At 32.5% G+C, this 19,190-nt stretch overlaps 1 protein-coding gene and 1 long non-coding RNA gene across 9 annotated transcripts in view; one reads left to right on the plus strand and one right to left on the minus strand.

Annotated features, from left to right (window-relative positions):
- The window catches only part of LOC143341159 (uncharacterized), a 618,628-nt gene that overhangs the window by 541,008 nt on the left and 58,430 nt on the right, over nt 1-19,190 (plus strand). Inside the window, exon 2 of the long non-coding RNA XR_013079565.1 lies at nt 6,313-6,389. This is a non-coding gene — a long non-coding RNA (uncharacterized LOC143341159). The remainder of the gene's footprint in view (nt 1-6,312; nt 6,390-19,190) is intronic.
- The window catches only part of Wge (BAH domain and coiled-coil containing protein winged eye), a 646,012-nt gene that overhangs the window by 147,132 nt on the left and 479,690 nt on the right, over nt 1-19,190 (minus strand). The window lies entirely within an intron of this gene.

A 19,190-nucleotide genomic window follows, 5' to 3' on the forward strand; every position in this document is an offset into this window, starting at 1 on the left:
CAATTCTATTCATTTTTGATGAATAGACATATCCCCGAAATCCTAGCCACTTTTTAGAAAAAAATTCGATAAGGTGTGACATTTTTCTACGGAAAAAAAAAAATTTCAAATCATTCTGAAAAAATTATTTTCGTTTGTGGGGTCAATTACAATCATTTTTGTTAAATAGACACACCCGCGAAATCCTATGCACTTTCGAGAAAAATATTCTTTACAGAAAATGTACTATGTGGCCAGAAATGAAATGTTTCCTCGAAATTTCATGCGTATGTTTAAAAAATCATAACTTCTGGACGGATTGAAGGATTTTAATGATTCAAAATTCAAGCAATGCGTATTAATGGAGCTCTTGAGCCCCAGAAAAATGGGGCGAAAACATACATTGGATGCACAGGCGGAACGTTAAACGTTAATAACTTTTTAACGAAGCCTCCATCGACAAATTGGTATTCTTGATTTTCGTCTTATTTTGGCCTCTAGAATCCTCCATTAAAATTTTTCCCAGGGGTGGCCGAACACCCTGTATATCAAGTGAGAATTTTGGGTCGATTTTCTATGATACAAAAGGCATTTATCGGATTTACCTTCATTTTCAACAAAAGTTAAAATGTTTGAAGCGTAGAATTGAAATGTTATTGATAAAATTTTGTAGTTATCCAATTCTTCTGGAACACGAATCTGATATTTGTCAGAAAATTAATGAAGGAAATAGGAATCATTAACGAAAGCAGTTTTAGGAGACGATGCTTAAGGGTATCAAGACAAGAACCGTGCAGAGCAACGAGGGATAGGGCGGACTAGTCTTAGCGGAGCTGTAACCTATTTGTGCGTTAACTAGAATTCAGAACACGTTAACCTGTTTGTTACTAACTCTGTTACTAGTCATGCGCTAGGTCGAAGGATGAACGTAACTTAAACCCGTCTACGAGGAACACTGTGCCACGTTAATTCGACAATTGAAGGATTTGCCGGGAGGGTAATTTAACTCCCTGTCAAAGTGGCTATTAAGTATTTAAAGTTTTAATGCTACGAAGTGAACCGGGTATTTTGGTCAATTTCTTAAATTTGCCGTTTCTAGTTTTTAGGACAATAATATACAAGCTTACGATGTATTAAATAATAATTAACGCGTTGACTGGCAGACCAAAATCGTAAAATTGTTAACGAAACTAAAACTTTCATTTTAGATAACTGTAAACTACATAACTTTAAATTTGTCATAGTAGTTGTTTTCGTAACCTCACTAAAATTCATTCATCCAATAAAATTCAACTTGATAATTGTTTTAGTTCCATAGCGAAATGTCCTGTCACCCATATACAGGGTGTTCGACTATTCCTGGGAAAAATTTTAATGAGAGATTCTAGAGGCCAAAATAAGACGAAAATCAAGAATACAATTTGTTGATTGATGCTTCCTTAAAAAGTTATTAACGTTTAAACTTCCGCCCGTAATGAATTTTTTTCTCGAAAATGCACACGATTTCGGGGGTATATCTATTCACTAACAATGATTGTATTTGACCCCCCCTAGCTAAAAATAATTTTTTTAGAACGATTTGAAAAAATTTTTTTTCGCCGAAAAATTTAAGCACCTACCCCCTGCGGATTTTTCTTAAAAATTTGTTTTTTATTTTTAGTAATTTTGTTTGACGCCCTATAGAAAAGTTGTCTAATACCTTTTTGTAGGTACCCATAAGCTCTACTTCAGAAAAAAGTTTCATTCAAATATATTCACTATTGTAGAAATTATGACTGTTCGCAAATTGGACCATTTTTATGGGGGTTTTCTCATTTTGCGGGGTCAAGAATCAACTTTTCGGATATTTTTGCGCTTTGTACATATTCTCCACCAAAATACGCGTAGTTTGCTTTTTTAAACATCAAAATCGTCCAATTCGTTCAGGAGTTATGACATTTTAAAGATTCGCATGAAATTTCGGGGAACCATTTGAGGCCTTAGGTTAGATTTTCGGTAAGGAATTTTTTCTCGAAAGTGCGTAGGATTTCGGGGTATGTCAATTCACCAAAAATGATTGTAATTAACCCCCACAATCGAAAATAATTTTTCCAGAATGATTTGAAATTTTTTAATTTAATTTTTTAATAACTTTTTAACGAAGCCTCAGTCAAGAAATTGATATTCTCGATTTTCGTCTTATTTTGGCCTCTAGAATCTCCCATTAAAATTTTTCTCAGGGGTAGCCGAACATTCTGTATGTATAGATGACGTGGCAATCGAAGTGTTAATATAATTATGAAGAACAGGACTAATAAAAATAAAATAAGAATTATTTTGACCTTTCGTCTTTATATAATAATTTGAGTCTCTTCAAGAGTATGTTACATATATATAAATTCTATAAAAACATAAGAATTGTTGAAAACTAATACCTAATAGGAGGCAACAATCATAAATATATGTAAGGTGTCTCAGAAATAGACGATCATATTTGAAGGAGTGAGTTACACACTGAAATAAGTAAAAAATATCATATGAACGCATCGCCTTCTTATGTCAAAACCATAAATGCTAAAATACCATTTTTGATAAAAATATATTTTGCATTGTTGTTAGCCATTTTTATTCCTAACTTTATGTTAAAATTATAAATGTACAATTATATGCAAGGTAATAAACGTGTAGGTTAGATAACGATGGTGATTATATATCTAAGTTTGATAGCGTTGTTGTTTAGTATAAGAATTCTAGAACTTCGATTTCCAAGAATTTATTAAATTATATATTCATGGTTCTAATACAAACAGGACGATATGTCCTACATATCTTGGTTTTGTATGCACGATTAAACGAAATTTTCGAAGTGTCTACCTTGAATCACAATACATGCTATAACATGGCTTAGTACGACTTCATCTGGTCTAATATTTACAAACAATATCCATTTATGTGAATTGGACAAAATTTGAAAATGGCTGGATGGTTATGTAGATACACTTCTGTTGAAATGACCGACATGCATTTCGCGTATGGCTATATTAATGAAAATAAACACGAAGCACGTCGATTATACGAAGAACACTTTCTAGGACGCACAATTCCGAATCGTAAACTATTTTTTTCCATTCATAAAAGGCTTCAAGATACGTTTTGAACGTGTATTTTATATACACATGTACCCCTGTACACGTATATTTAATATACACGTGCTTAGAACCGTGTAATTTGTTATTTTATACCATTATTTTCTGTAGAACAAAATACTAGGATTTTTATTTACATGTATAATTTTTAAGTAGGTAAATAATTTTGAAAAAATATATTTTTCTTCTTGTGCAATTTTTGTTCTCCTTTAGAGAAGAAATCTACTACACTATTTTTTTTATTATAAACTTGCATTTTAACGTTGATTTCCAATTGCTGGTCAATTATTATGATTTTTCAATTTCACAGTATTTCGAAACAAATTCCCAATCAAAATTTGCAAGTTCGTTTCAGTCATGATTATAATTCCACTGAAAATAACGAACATACAAAATTGCTATTAATGTTATAAACATACTAGTCTATTGTTTTGTTAATAAATTCTATTACCATTTAATTAAAAAATTAATGAAAAAAACTTTTTGTACCATTGTATGTACAAATTAATATATTGTAGCAGCAATTTGTAGGAATATTGAAGAACTTTTGATAAAAAATTCTATTCAACTACATCTTCCAAAATTTTCCCAACAATCGCAGAGATTGATAAGCATTAAACGGAATCAATCGAACCATTTATTTTTCCGAGTTTAATAGTTCGATTCTTTTCAATGGGAAATATTGAATAAATAATATGTATGCATCGAACGGTAGCGCATTGGAAATAAACGACAACAAAACAGCCGATTCAACTAGCATTGATTTCCACGTCGGATTGCAATTCCCTATTACTTATTATTTAACGCATGTATTTGCAATCAGATTGAATTTATGATGGCTGCAACTTTATACGTTATGTTACCGAGTGTAAATTTTAATAATATTCATAAAAAAGTCAAAAAGTTATTTTTTTCTTATGGTATGTCACTCGCTACGATAATTTATATTTATTCAAACAACTTGTTCTTCTTGAACTACTCTAGATAGTTTTTACTATTTTAGACTATCTAATTGACTGATAAGACTCCAAAAGAATGTTTAACTATAATACTATTGTTAAAACTATACTTGTGACATTGTATTTCTTTTATTAAATTTCTACATATCTGAGTCGTTAAACTTTCTCAAAGTTTGCTAAAGTTTATCAAAAATCTGTATCGACTTTGGAGTAAGTGCTATAAGTTCTATTTTATTAAATTCGAAAAAACGAACAGTGCATAATGTGAATTTTCTTTAGATCCATTTTAATATTGAAAATATGGATTACTTTGCTCAATACTGTTTCAAACTTTGCTGAAAGACTGTTTATAAAGAAGTGATGAACAGTACGCCGTTTAAACGAGTAAAACTATGTTTGTAAGTTGTTATAAATGTGCAACTATTTATAAATGATTGATAAAATCATCGTTGCTAATATAGAATACTCTAAAATATCAATTAGGTATAGGTAAATTCTATAAATAATTCTAAATAAAAACACATGCCCAGTTGATATTGAAAATTATTAACGAAGGAACTACTGAAAGTGATGATGAACTTTTACAGTATTGTAGAGTAGCTAAAAATATTCGACGTGTGGTTTTTATCGGTTATTACGTATGTTAAAGGGGTAAAAATTGCCCACAAAATAGGGGTGGAAAATACACTTGGCTTAATATATCAAAAACTACCGGGTATAGGAAAACATTGTACATTTTTCAGCAACGGTTTACAAAAACACTTACTTATTTTAAAAATGACATATTTCTGTTCACTTTTTCGAATAAAATGTTGATTGATATTTTGTAAATTTCCGAAATGAATACTGTATGTCAAAATATAAAATACGGATATAAATTATCTTGGGCGATAAACATTAAGAGAATATACAATTTTCTTAAAATAATGTATTCCAGGTCACTATAATAGAAACACTTCGAATTTAAAAATATCAGTGACGAAATAAATGTAGAAATATAGTAAATGTAAAATAAGTCTATAAGCATATTTATACAGGGTGTTCGGTCACCCCTGGGAAAAATATTAATGGGAGATTTTAAAGGCCAAAATAAGACGAAAATCAAGAATATCAATTTGTTGATTGAGGCTTCGTTAAAAAGTTATTAACAATTAAATTCAAAAAATACAAGTCGTTCTGGAAAAATTATTTTCGATTGCACGAGTCAACTACAATCATTTTTGGTCGATAGACATACCCCCGAAATCCTAACCATTTTCGGGAAAAAAAGTCCTTACCGAAAATATTATTTCAGGCCAGAAATGTCACTCCAAAATTTTTTGTATATCTTTAAAACATAGTAACTTCTGAACAGATTGAAGAATTTTAATGTTTCAAACAGCAAACAACGTATATTTTGGTGGAGAATATGTAGAAATTCTAACAATATAGAAAAAGTTGTTCCTTGACTCCGTAAAATGAGAAAAACCTCATAAAAATGGCCCAATATGCAAACGTCCATAACTTCTACAGTAGTGAACGTATTTCAATGAAATTTAATGTGGAAGTAGAGCTCATGGGTACCCAGAGAAAAGTATTAGATAACTTTTCTGTTGGGCGTCAAACAAAATTACTAAAAATCAAAAACGAATTTAAAAAAAAAATCGACAAAGAGTAGCTGCCTTTTTTTGACGAAATTGAAAAGTTTCAAATCACATTAGGAAAATTATTTTCGATTGCAGGGGTTTATTATAATCATTTTTAGTCAATAGACATACCCCCGAAATCCTACGCATTTTCGAGAAAAAAATTCCTAACCGAAAATCTAATTTGAGGCCAAAAACGGTTCCCCGAAATTTCATGCAAATCTTTAAAATGCCATAACTCCTGAACGGATTGGACGATTTTAATGTTTAAAAAAGCAAACTACGCGTATTTTGATGGAGAATATGTAGAAATATTAACAATAATCAAAAAGTTGTTCTTTGACCCCGTAAAATGAGAAAAACCCCATAAAAATGGTCCAATTTGCGAACAGCCATAACTCCTACAATAGTGAATATATTTCAATGAAACTTTTTCCTGAAGTAGAGCTCATGGGTACCTACAAAAAAGTATTAGACAACTTTTCTGTGGGGCGCCAAACAAAATTACTATAAATAAAAAACGAATTTTAAAAAAAAATCGACAGGGGGTAGGTAGGTGCTTAAATTTTACGGCGAAAAAGAATTTTTTCAAATCGTTCTAAAAAAATTATTTTTAGCTAGAAGGTGTCAATTACAATCATTTTTGGTTATTAGGCACATCCACGAATTCCTACGCACTTTCGAGAAAAAAATTCGAATAGGTAGACAAATTTTTCGGTAAAATTAAAAAATTTCAAATCGTTCTAAAAAAATTATTTTTGGTTGCAGGGCTCAATTACAATCATTTTTGATGAATACACATACCCCCGAAATCCTACGTGCTTTCGAGAAAAAAATTCTTTACTGAAAATATACTGTGTGGAAATGTTTCTATAACTTTTTAACGAAATTTCAATCAACAAATTGGTATTCTTGATTTTCGTTTTATTTTAGCCTCTAGAATCTCCCATTAAAATTTTTCCCAGGGGTTGCCGAACACCCTGTATAATTAAAATTAAATCATGAGAAATGCTTTTTTAGTGAAACATCAAATATAATGAAAACATTGAAAGTTTATAAAAGTGTAACTTTTTATAGTAAAACTTCACATTTCACTCACTGATTGGACTTCTTTTCGACATGACAAAATACAGGGTGGCCCTCGCAACTTGTGCACCTTTATAACTTCAAAGGTATTGCTTAAAAAACTTTGTATAAAAAAATTTCACGGTTTAAAGTTTCATTTCCCTTTGTTTCATTGCTAACTAGCAATTTCATTTTATTTCTTGAAAATTTTCAAATTGAAATTCTTTTGTTTCTGAAAATAAATCTTAAAAAGTCAGTATGATAATTCCTCAAGACATTTTGCCTAATAAAAAAATACAGTTTCGAGAAAAATGTGTTTTTGGTTAGCAGTTAGTCGCGTCTCCATTAACTATAATTAACGAACAGATAATTTATTTGTACAACTACGTGCTTTTTCATCGTATTACACCTAAAAAAAGGGCAACATTTAAATAGAATGATAAATATAATAATTAACAAAAATAAAGTACAGTAATTAATTCGTGACGATTATATTCCATCGAAAAGTTAAATTTTGATATCTCATTCTACAATTCAAATTTTAATTTCCGTTTAACGAGGAACGGGTGAAGAGTAATTTATTCTTTATTTGTTACACGATATTTATTTTCAGAACCACGATGTATTTAATTTTTACTCCAAACTAATTTCGTGAAATGTTTACATTTATATGAGGATATTTTTAAGACTGTCAACATTACGAAAAGGCACATAGAAAAAAGATCGATTTTTTAAGACGACGAAACCGAAATGCCTCTTGAAGGGTTGAACGCCGACGACGCGAACTAAGTTTTTCCCCGCAACCGCCGGGGCTTACGATGCAAGCCTTTTAGCTTCCACTTCGCCATCAGTGATGTTGTCAAACCAAACGTGTTCCGCGGTGAATTTTCACCGCTGAGAACATCTGACGCAAGGTCTCCGATTTCCCAGAGACGACGATCTGCCCGCGCGACTCCAAGGAAAACATAGGGCGATTTAAACATTTTGGCAAAAAGTGAAACGTAAAAAATAGCGTCATGCAAACGAGATTTTAAATTCGAAGAAATGTGAAAGGGAACAGCTGTCAACGATCGAGGGAAATATTTTTACGCGAACTCGACGATTTCACCGAGCGAAACGAGGAAAATGGCCGCTGAACGAGTCTTCGAGCGGTCTTTCGAGAAAAACGGAGAGAGACGGAGATTTCGTTTCGCTGAAATTAATTCACCGTCGCGCTGGGAGTCGAGCAGAACTACTAAAATTATACAAGTATTTAAAATATACGTGCGGTGGAATATGGATGGCTCGTTTAAATTTCGAGTCGGCAGCCGCTGCCTCGTGCGTTCAACCTTTTGAATAAATGAAATCATAATTTACCGACCATAAATTCAACCGACCAATGCTGATATTTCGCGAATTAAAAGACTTATTAACCTCTTCATTGTCAAATTATTAAAGAGTCACAATGGAAAAATGTTTGTTCGTATTTTCGTGCATTGTAAATAACAAATGCTTGGTTTGTGAAAATCATTTGACATTTAGAAATTTAAAAACACTTTTTTTTTCATATTATTTTTGTTAGAAATATGTATGTTCAGTTGCATTACTCTTTTTCTTGAACTCTGTCAGTACATGCAGTTAAAATATTTTAATAATATAATAGTTTTCCAAGCTTACTATGTTACTATTAAAGTCATAATAACATTTATCATTGCTACTGTAACAGCGTTTTTGAATACGTTTTAAAATATACTATTTTAGTTAAAACTCGTAAATTTTCTAAGAGAATAAGTGTTTCGATAAAAATTGAATTACCAACTCTTAATTTAACATACTTTCATAATTTACATATATAATAAAGAAATTGAAATTATTTTTTATTGCAAAGATAACTCAAATTTCACTACTTTGAATTTTTTATTACGTTTAATCGAACAAATGCGTGGAGATATTTTGTTGTTTATTTGTTTCTCCAATTTATTATACATGGTAAGCAAACGTGTGCAGTTGTGAGGCAATAAATTAAAAGTAATTCAGTGTATGAAAAATATTTTATCGAAACATTGCAAAAATAATCATCAGAAGAGTTTTAACAGTTCAATATACAGGGTGTACATAATAGAATTTATATATATGTAACATACTCTTGAAGAGACTCAAATTATTATATAAAAATAATTATATTAACACTTCGATTGCCACGTCATCTATACATACAGAGTGTTCGGCCACCCTTGGGAAAAATTTTAATCAGGGATTCTAGAGGCCAAAATAAGACGAAAATAAAAAATACCAATTTGTTGATGGAGGCTTCGTTAAAAAGTTATTAACAATTAAATTCAAAAATTTCAAATCGTTTTGGAAAAATTATTTTCGATTGCGGGGGTCAATTACAATCATTTTTGGTGAATACACATATCCCCGAAATCCCACGCATTTTCGAGAAAAAAATTCCTTACCGAAAATCTAATTTCAGGCCAGAAATCGTTCTCCGAAATTTCATGCGTATCTTTAAAACACCATAACTCCTGAACAGATTGGACGATTTTAATGTTTAAAAAGGCAAACAACGCGTATTTTGGTGTAGAATATGTAGAAATATAAACAATAATGAAAAAGTTGTTCTTTAACCCCGTAAAATGAGAAAAACCACATAAAATCGGTCCAATTTTCAAACAGCCAATATTCCTACAATATTGAATATATTTCAATGAAATTTTTTTCTGAAGTAGAGCTCATGGGTACCTACAAAAGAGTATTACATAACTTTTCTGTAGGGCGTCAAATAAAATTACTAAAAATAGAAAACTAATTTTTAAGAGAAATCGACAGGGGGTAGGTGCTGAAATATTTCCGACAAAAGTAAAAAATTGCAAATCATTCTAGAAAAATTATTTTCGGTTGTGAGGGTCAATTACGAGTATTTTTGATCATTAGACATACCCTCGAAATCCTACCCACTTTCGAGAAAAAAATTCGAAAAGATGTGAAATTTTTCGACGGAAAAAAAAAATTTCAAATCGTTCTAAAATAATTATTTTCGGTTGCGGGGGTCAATCACAATCATGTTTGGTCATTACACATACCCCCGAAATCCTGTGCATTTTCGAGAAAAAAATTCAGTACGGGCGGAAGTTTAAACGTTAATAACTTTTTAAGGGAGCCTCAATCAACAAATTGGTATTCTTGATTTTCGTCTTATTTTGGCCTCTAGAATCCCCCATTAAAATTTTTCCCAGGGGTGGCCGAACATCCTGTATGCTTCCCGATCGTTCTTTACTTTTCTTCGAGCCGGGTGGAAAAATTCTCGCGCGCGCGTGCCACGGAACATTCTCGATCCTTCGAAAACGGTGTTCCGTGACACATGCGCGCTATTGATTTTTGCACACGGCTCGATTCCTGCAATCGGTTGCGGACGGCCCGATTTCTAGAATGTTCCTAACGTCTTTTCAGAATTCACGTATTGTTCCACTACGGCCGGAACAAGACTATTAAAATTCGTAATAGCGACACGTCTATAACAAAATTTGAGATAAGCCTTAATCAACTATGAGATTCGAAACAGTACATAGCAATATTACTCTTTGAATTAAAAATATTGCCTATTATTACTGAATCATGAACTAATTATTATACAACTATTATTACTACATACAAATTTTGTAATAATCTTTTTATGTCAATTCGTCTGCTTACTAGTTCAACTATAATAATTACTCTGTAAACCTAACCTAATCTAACCTGCACCTGTTCTGCTACCTGTATGTTAATACACACTACGGACTAAAAGGTGGCTAGTCAATCATTCTTATTTACTCACTAACAAGGATGATTCCGTGCCACGGGTCCTCACGAAACGGCGCAAAAAATTGGTCAGCCTTTGTGCCTGCAAAAGTCACGCGGCGAACATCGTTTCTCGGTATCCCGTGTAATTTACTCCGGGGCGGTAACGAGTCTCGAGCAGGCAAAAGTCGTCGCGGTCGTTCTTCCAAACAAGCAGCCCGCCGTGGAAAGCATCGACTGGGCCACGTGGTGGATAGGAATGAATCATGAAAACGAAGCGTAAAACTGGCATCGGGGATTCGAAGGAGAATACGGCGAAGGAGCCAGTCGGCTTTTACCGTAAATATAGAAGCGAGAGAATCTTGCGTAAGCTCGTCCCTCTTTTCTCATTTTCGTGTTTCCTCTTCCACAACGTTCTCTTTCTCCCGTACGCCGATTCGTCCGTCTCTTCCCACCCTTTTTCTTCGCCACTTTTTTGCCCCCTCTTTTCAATCCTCTTCCTTGGCTCTACTTCTTTTACCTTCCGTCTCGTCGTTTTCTTCCTCGTTCTTCTTTTCCTCCCTCCTCGATAACTACTCCTTTTCCTCCTTTCGCAGTTTTTTCTTTTCTTTTTCTTTCCACCGCGACTCTACTCTGCCTCTTTTCACACTGTTTCCTCGACGTTCTCGTGTACTCGGCTGGCGTTTCTCTCGCGTCTGTTTCAGGCGCTTCGTTCCCCGCCGGGTTTGCCCACTCACCGACGCGAATGACCAGCCCGCACCGCCTCTTACCTCTCGACTCCAACAATCGACACGACTTCGCGTTGCGGAACGCCCGGAGGGAGTCGCTGCAAGGTCGTCAATTGCATCAACGACGATACCTTTGAGGGCTTCCTGCTTCTCGACCGCGGGAGACGCCGCAGATCACTCGGTCGATAGACCGATTTATCGATATGTTATCGATATGCTGAATAAAAGCTATTTGCATAGATTGCAACGTATTAACACGTTAACTGCCAATCTAAAACCGTAAAATTGTTTACGAGTCCAAAACTTTAATTTTAGACAATTGTAAACTGCATAACTTAAAACTTGTAGTGCTTACTTTCCTAACTTCACTAAAATTTATGAAGCCTATTAAAATTTATATTCTTTAACATTTCAACTTGAGAATTAATTATTTTAGTTCCATTATTAAAAGTTCTGTCACCCATATATGGGTCACGTGGCAGTCAAAGTGTTAAGTGTAATGAAACTATTTAAAATATATTAATTTTATTATGTTATTCCGGCAACCTATTGTACTTATTAATGTATTATTGTTTTTCTATTTTAATGAATTTATAATGTATGTTTATAGGTACATGTACGAAATGTAAATTTTGTGTTTGTATATTATTATTTACTTTTATTATAATAGTTTTCTATTTTCACTTCTGCAAGTATTCAAAAGGCAATGTGATAAAGAAAAAACTGTAGGGTTATTTTTATTAGTTGTATGTCTGGTGAGTGAATGTTGGCAACACTGGCACGCGTGGGGATCTACGCGTCGTTCCATTGTCTTGTGAGAGTTGTGTACAGTAGAAAATTTATGTTACCTATATATTAAATATAGTATATTGAGTTATGTGAGCAATGCAAGTGGCATTATTTAACCCCCCCCCCCAACATTGTTTAAACGATATGATGGTAAACGTCATTGTTATAAAGATATGAAACTTCAAAAGCGTTTTTCTCGAAACTATATTTTCACAAACGGTATCCATAATACAGTAAAATCTACTTGACCAATTGGATTGAAATTTTAGGTATACATTCAGTACATATAGGACTATAGTCCCTACTAAAATCGACGAAATTTTTATTTTTCATATCTTTTTAAGCCCTCGAAGTTAAGAAAAACGTGACAAAATCGTTAATCTAACTTCAAAGTGTTGTTATTTTTTTAATTATAGAATTTTTTCTTTTATTTTGCTACCAGCTATAACCAAAATACTAATTAAGAATCTTTCACGTTTCTCCATTTCAAACAAATAAAATGACCGGAATCATGGACACCATGGGACAACCTTTTTTAAAAGCGATTTTGAGCGATGTTTGAGAGTATGCAATGCCGTCAATTTCAATTTTGTTTCGTCCAAAAAATGTTTAAATATCACTGAATTATGTATAAATAAACTTTGTAAATTTTACTGCAAAAGGTGTTACAGTTTATTCGCAAAAAATTCCCCCAAAAAACCTAAAAAAACGCGCTTCACAAGACCTCCTTAAGCGAAAATTATGAAGATTGATTTTATTATAATACTGATTGGTGAGGTGTGCATTGAAAGGTGAATATTAATAAAAACTATTGTAACTATTGTAACTAATAACTGTTGTTAACTGATCGTTCGGTGGCCATGCCATTGTTTTAAAGCCACAACGGTGCCCAATAATAAAAAGACAAAATCAGACTTTGAGAACATACATATACAAGTTCAATTTAAGTTCAGAAAGTATGTTTGCGTACCCATAACATGGTGTTAAAGAACACATGCAGCTTTTGCCCTTGCCTTGTCACAGCTTTAGATATCGTAAATAAATAATGCGTATGCTCTTATATTCAACAACGAACAACGGTTTCGCCAGGTGGTAGCCACACAGATAAATTAAAGTCGAGAGGCAGCTAAAGGTTGAGAACCACTGATCTAGATGTTTTGTATCAGGTTGACTACCCCATTAAATTCACGCATGAATCCCACAGGATTTGAGGACGCAGCTCACGTATAATTTAATGAAACGATTGACTGCATTCGGTCATACTAACTCACATGTACCAGATATCTGATAATCTAATCTTAATGGTCTTTAATGTAAGCTTTTGAAGCTAATGCCTCGAGACGAAAAGCATTTACTAGACAGACAAATGTCACGCATAATGATTAGACGTTCGATATTTATTAGAATTTACGATAAGCCAGCAAGTGTAAAATAACTTTAAGTCGAATGATTTCGTATTTTTCAATAAATCTGGTCTATTATTTTTATAATATTTCATTAGTTTTATTCGATATTATAAATACTTCGTTTTACTTTTAATAGAGAAGGTAAAATCGTTAGTTAGAAATAAGGGATGTGGTAGTCAATGTGACGAAATAGTTTCAATAAATCACATTTATTATTTTCATAATTACTGTTATGTTGTTAGTTCTATCGTACTTTGACAAAAATATACGTTGATATCATTTATGACATGTTAAAATATTAGTCAATTATACTTGGATGCCATGGCAGTTAATGTATTAATGAATTTGTGGAATTAGAACTTCGTTTCACATAACGAATTTCATAGTTGAAACTTGAATAATCTGTTAATATAATAAATACTAAACAAAAACAATAAAGAATTTCATGTAAACATGTGCCCTATTTGACTTTGTTCCCAAATTATAGCCATTTTGAAAACGAACAATTCTTAATTGCAAATTGATTAGTACAATTGATCCTATTAAACTGTTTCTAGACAATGGTCGATAACTCTTTTTTCTTTATGATAAACTTATCAGACCAATCTTCTATTAATGTCTTGAATGATGGAATGCCAATAAAATTCCATCTATTATCACCAGAAATTCCATTATATTTCACATTTCAATCAAGGAACCAAACAATTCTTGAACATATGATTCTCCAACGGTCCTGTAGCTGGAGTTTTATTTTTTAAGGCTACTTAAAAACATTCATTTATCCAACATACATGGCCAACGTATAAATACTTCGTTAAAAATACCTAATTCCATTTAAGAATATAACAGTAACCTTAATTTTGTATCGAAAATCAATTTGTTTTTAAATTTGAGTAACTGTAATTTTTTGTCGGTTAAATGGGCTAAAAAATCGTGGGGATTAGTTCGTGTCAGTATATTAATTTGTTAATGATACCTAGCACCCAACAAAGTCTGTGTTTATCTTAAACAAAGTTGTCTTATTACGTTGTGCCAACAGTCACGTTGATGTTTTATAATACAAGATAATTTATTTTTACTAGTATTTCAAAACTGTTTATTTTAGATCCTATTTGGTATAATACTTTTTTATTAGAATTTAATAAGAATGTAAATAAGATTATAAGAAATATTAACCATTCTATTTAAACTAAAAGTTACCTCCATATCTTGCCAAAGAAGCAAAATAACATAAAACCAATTACAGTACTATATATCCTCCTATAAACCATACAACTTTTATTTGAAACATTTTTTCACACAGTAAATAATTTATGAGTTATTTGAAGTCGTCATGTTACGAGACTCGCCCTGTATGCACAGACTTTCTTTTCTTACTTTAGTTAAATTTATTAATCTGCATTAAGTGCAATACGCATAATCCATACCGAAGAAGACACGCACTCAAATGAAGTCCTTTTTGTCTGTAAGAATTTATTTTCTTGAAATCATATCTTTCCTATTTCTATACGTTTAAAGATCCTCTGTTGTATCGTTGTTTCTCTTTGTATATATCTCATTAGACTTTAATAACCGTATGTTATAAAATAATAAAAAAGAAAAAGCAGGGCCTGCTAGGGTTGCCTTACTAATGAGTCCACTAGAAGGCCCATAACGAAATGCTCCCTTCTCCTTTTTTCTTTTTTTTTTATCTTCTTCTATTTCGCTTACTTCTTCCTCCATACAACAAGCTGCCACAATACGTAGAAAACGGATCATCGTAATTTAACGATTATCGTACAAGAAGCTTTTCGATCAAAGAAAGATTCATACTGGCTCCTTTTTTACGAGAGATTTTCAAGCTTATGCAGATGCACGGGAAACTTTTTGCAAGGTCAGCAATCACATCAGTGCCAGCTGACTTCTCGAGGCCTGATGTAATATCGTATTTTCCACGAGCTCGTGCCAGTTTGGTCACTTCAATAGTTTCGATGATCGGTGAAAGGAAATCATAGGGACTTCTGAGAAGTCTAATTCCTGCCCTCGGACTACAAACCAAACTCTCTCTCTTGCAGAAGAAACAAATTGCCAGCAATCGCGTTTGACATTAAACCTACCGACACTTCGTGTACTATATCGATTCATACCATGATTGGTTTTGAAAAAAATATATATTTCATAATATGGAATGCAGGTAATAGCTAATTTGACATTGAAACAAATTTAGTTTCTTTTATTTAGAAATAAATAATGTATATTTTTGATCCCTTGTCGTTGTATTTGTTACAAATTACAGGCTTCTCGATTGCATATTTTCCATATACAGGGTGTTTGGGCCACCCCTGGGAAAAATTTTAATGGGGGATTCTAGAGGCCAAAATAAGACGAAAATCAAGAATACCAATTTGTTGATTAAGGCTTCGTTCAAAAGTTATTAACGTTTAAAGTTCTATACCGACTGGAAAATTTTCCGTCGAAAAAAAATTTCAATTCATTCTGAAAAAATTATTTTCGTTTGCGAAGGTCAATTACAATCATTTTTGGTCATTACACATACCCCCGAAATCCTAACTACTTTCGAGAAAAAAATTCTTTACCGAAAATGTAATTTTAAACCAGAAATGATTCTCCAAAATTTCATGCGAATCTTTAAAATGCCATAACTTCTGAACGGATTGGAGGATTTTAATGTTTCACAAGGCAAACAACGCGTATTTTAGTGGAGAATATGTAGAAATTCCAAGAATATTCGAAAAGTTGCTCCTTAACCCTGTAGAGTGAGTAAAACCCCATAAAAGTGGTTCAATTTTCAAACGACCATAATTCCTACAATAATCAATGGATTTCATTGAAATTTAGTTTAGAAGTAGAACTCATGGATACCTACAAAAAAGTACGCAGCAAAATTTCCGTAGGACATCAAACAAATTTATTAAAAATGAAAAACGAATTTTTAAGAAAAATCGACAGGGGGTAGTTGCAGAAATTTTTCGACAAAATTAAAAAATTTCAAATCATTCTGAAAAAATTATTTTTGGTTGCAAGAGTCAAGTACAATCATTTTTTATCAATAGACATACCCCCGAAATCCTACTCACTTTCGAGAAAAAAATTAGTATAGATGGACAAATTTGATTAATAATTTTGTTAATAACTTTTTAACGAAGCTTCAATCAACAAATAGGTATCCTTGATTTTCTATTGACCAAAAATGATTGAAATTGACCCCCTACAACCGAAAATAATTTTTCCAGAACGATTTGAAATTTTTGAATTTAATTGTTAATAACTTTTTAACGAAGCCTCCATCAACAAATTGGTATTCTTGATTTTCGTCTTATTTTGGTCTCTAGAATCCCCCATTAAAATTTTTCCCAGGGGTGGCCGAACACCTTGTATAAACCTCCAGTATCTTAAAGAAAACCTTTTTCCTGTATAATAAATTATTGTCTTTCGTTCTACATCTACTAATTGGACACATCAATAAGGCAAATTTATCTAGCAAATTCTGCTTCAAATGTTACGTTATCAATCGTTTGAACAGTCTTCAATTAATCGATACTTTATTTATACGTAATTTGTTTGAACAGACAATTCAAACGAGTAATAGCGTCACGTCTATGACAAAATTTGAGATAAGCCTTAATAGTTTCAACTATCAGATTCGAAACGGTACGTAGTAATATTACTCTTTGAATTAAAAATATTGCTTATTATTACTCAATCATGAACTAATTATTATACAAGTATTATTACTACATACAAATTTTGTAATAATCGTTCTATGTCAATTTATCTGCTTACTAGTTCAAATATAATAATTACTCTAATGTTTGTCTAATCTGCTAAATAGTCATCGCATAATATTGATATATTCCACGATTTATCGAAAAGTTATTACCCTAGAGTCCATGATGCTCGATATTGCAGTAATAACTCTGGTATCTATATACAGACCTGGAAATAGCCTAACAAGCTTAACACAAAACGGAAATGAAATATAAAATAGGAATGTTTCCAAAGAGCTGTTCCTGAATAACTAAATATTCAAAATTAATTTTTTCAAGAATGAAATCTTAAATGAAAATATTTTATTCCTCAATTTTGATTTCTTTTTTCATGTGAAATTACCCCCTCTCCAGTTGTACCGCCGATACTAAAACACTCTGTATAGAAGCACTTCAACCAGACATTACGAACGTCAAACGAAGACTAATGACACCTGTGAACGAGTACCACTCCCTGAATCATTCTAAGTTAATCTGCTCTCGGTTTGGTTTTAAGTGACGCCCTATTACGACCCAAGTGAAAGTATACTTGTGAAAGAATCTGTGGCAATACTTCCCGCACTCACCAACAGAGGGCTACGCTTTCTCACAAGTACTCGACGTCTAAGGCAAAGCCTGCTAGGGGTTGTCTTATGGAAGAGTCCACTAGCAGGCTTAGCACGAAACGCTCCTTCTGTTTTTCTTTTCTACAAATCTAGAATCAAAACGTGTAACACCAACAAACTTGAATTTTACTTGCATATCTAAATTATCAAATTATTTAATGAATCACAAGAGAAGGACCTCAATTGTCTGATTTTGATTTTAACGGGTCTTTGCAAAGTGATAGTATATATTATATTTCTAATAATATGTGTAAAATTTTAAGTGTAAATACTCGATAATTTTAAAGATATAAACAATTAAAGTTATGAACCTGCAATATACAGGGTGTTACGCTTAAGTGCGAATGGTGGAATATCTCATGAGGTACTGAAGGTATCAAAAAAGTGTCCTTACAAAAGTTGTTTTATTTAAAGGGACAACTTATGTGGTACAAATAATTTTTGTATAAGTGAAGTGATGGGGGAGATTTCAAGGTCAAGCTAATTTTTTTAAATGGAACCATATATTTTTTTGTTCATAATATGATAGCATTTGTTGAGGCAAATTCAACGACCTACAACGTAAGCAGGCGCGTCAATTTCTTAAAATTGTTAGATTCCAAGTTTTCGAGAACTAACTGCTAACCCTGAACCTTTTCCTTTACTCCACACCAAGGATTCGTTAAAGGAGACATACATAAAAGAAGTCATGTTCTAACCTACGGGAGTTAATTCTCTTCGCCTCATGCTATCGACTTTCCAACGTCAACCAGTGTATTTCGCACTTCTATATGGATCCATACCTTTTCGGTGAAAAGGCGATCCTTGAATAAACTTTTGAGTGAAGAAGTTGGAAATATGAACGCGATCTTACGTCTCAACCTTTGACCAGTTTTGCTTGAACCTCCAATAATATGTGTTCCTCGAGACACGCGTATATCTTTACCAGTTTGTGCACAATAGATACTCTCAACTAACCATAGCACCAACAATATGTTGGTATGTCAATAAGGCGCTATCTTATTAACCTATTGTGGACGATGTAACATAGTCCCGTAATGCTGAGGAATGTCAACCCTCTATGGGCTCGCGTAACTTTCAGGTCACATGCTGATATATCGACATTTTACCAAATAATTTTATTTTTTTCATAAGATGACATATACATACGTCTTAATTATATAATGTCTTTGAGATAATCAATGACAATATTAATGATGGTTGGCAGCACCATCAATCTAAAATATCAAAGTAAATGCCTTGCAAGTTTATATTTAAGAAAAAAATTCGGCCCATAGAAACTTTTCTTTTATCCGATGAATGTAACCATCATCTTTGCTAATCACAATCTCCCGAAGAAAATAATAGTAATTGTATACATTCGTAGGTTGAGATTAGTGT

The sequence above is a fragment of the Colletes latitarsis genome, chromosome 4 (assembly GCF_051014445.1).
Source record: "Colletes latitarsis isolate SP2378_abdomen chromosome 4, iyColLati1, whole genome shotgun sequence".
Classification (NCBI taxonomy): domain Eukaryota; kingdom Metazoa; phylum Arthropoda; class Insecta; order Hymenoptera; family Colletidae; genus Colletes; species Colletes latitarsis.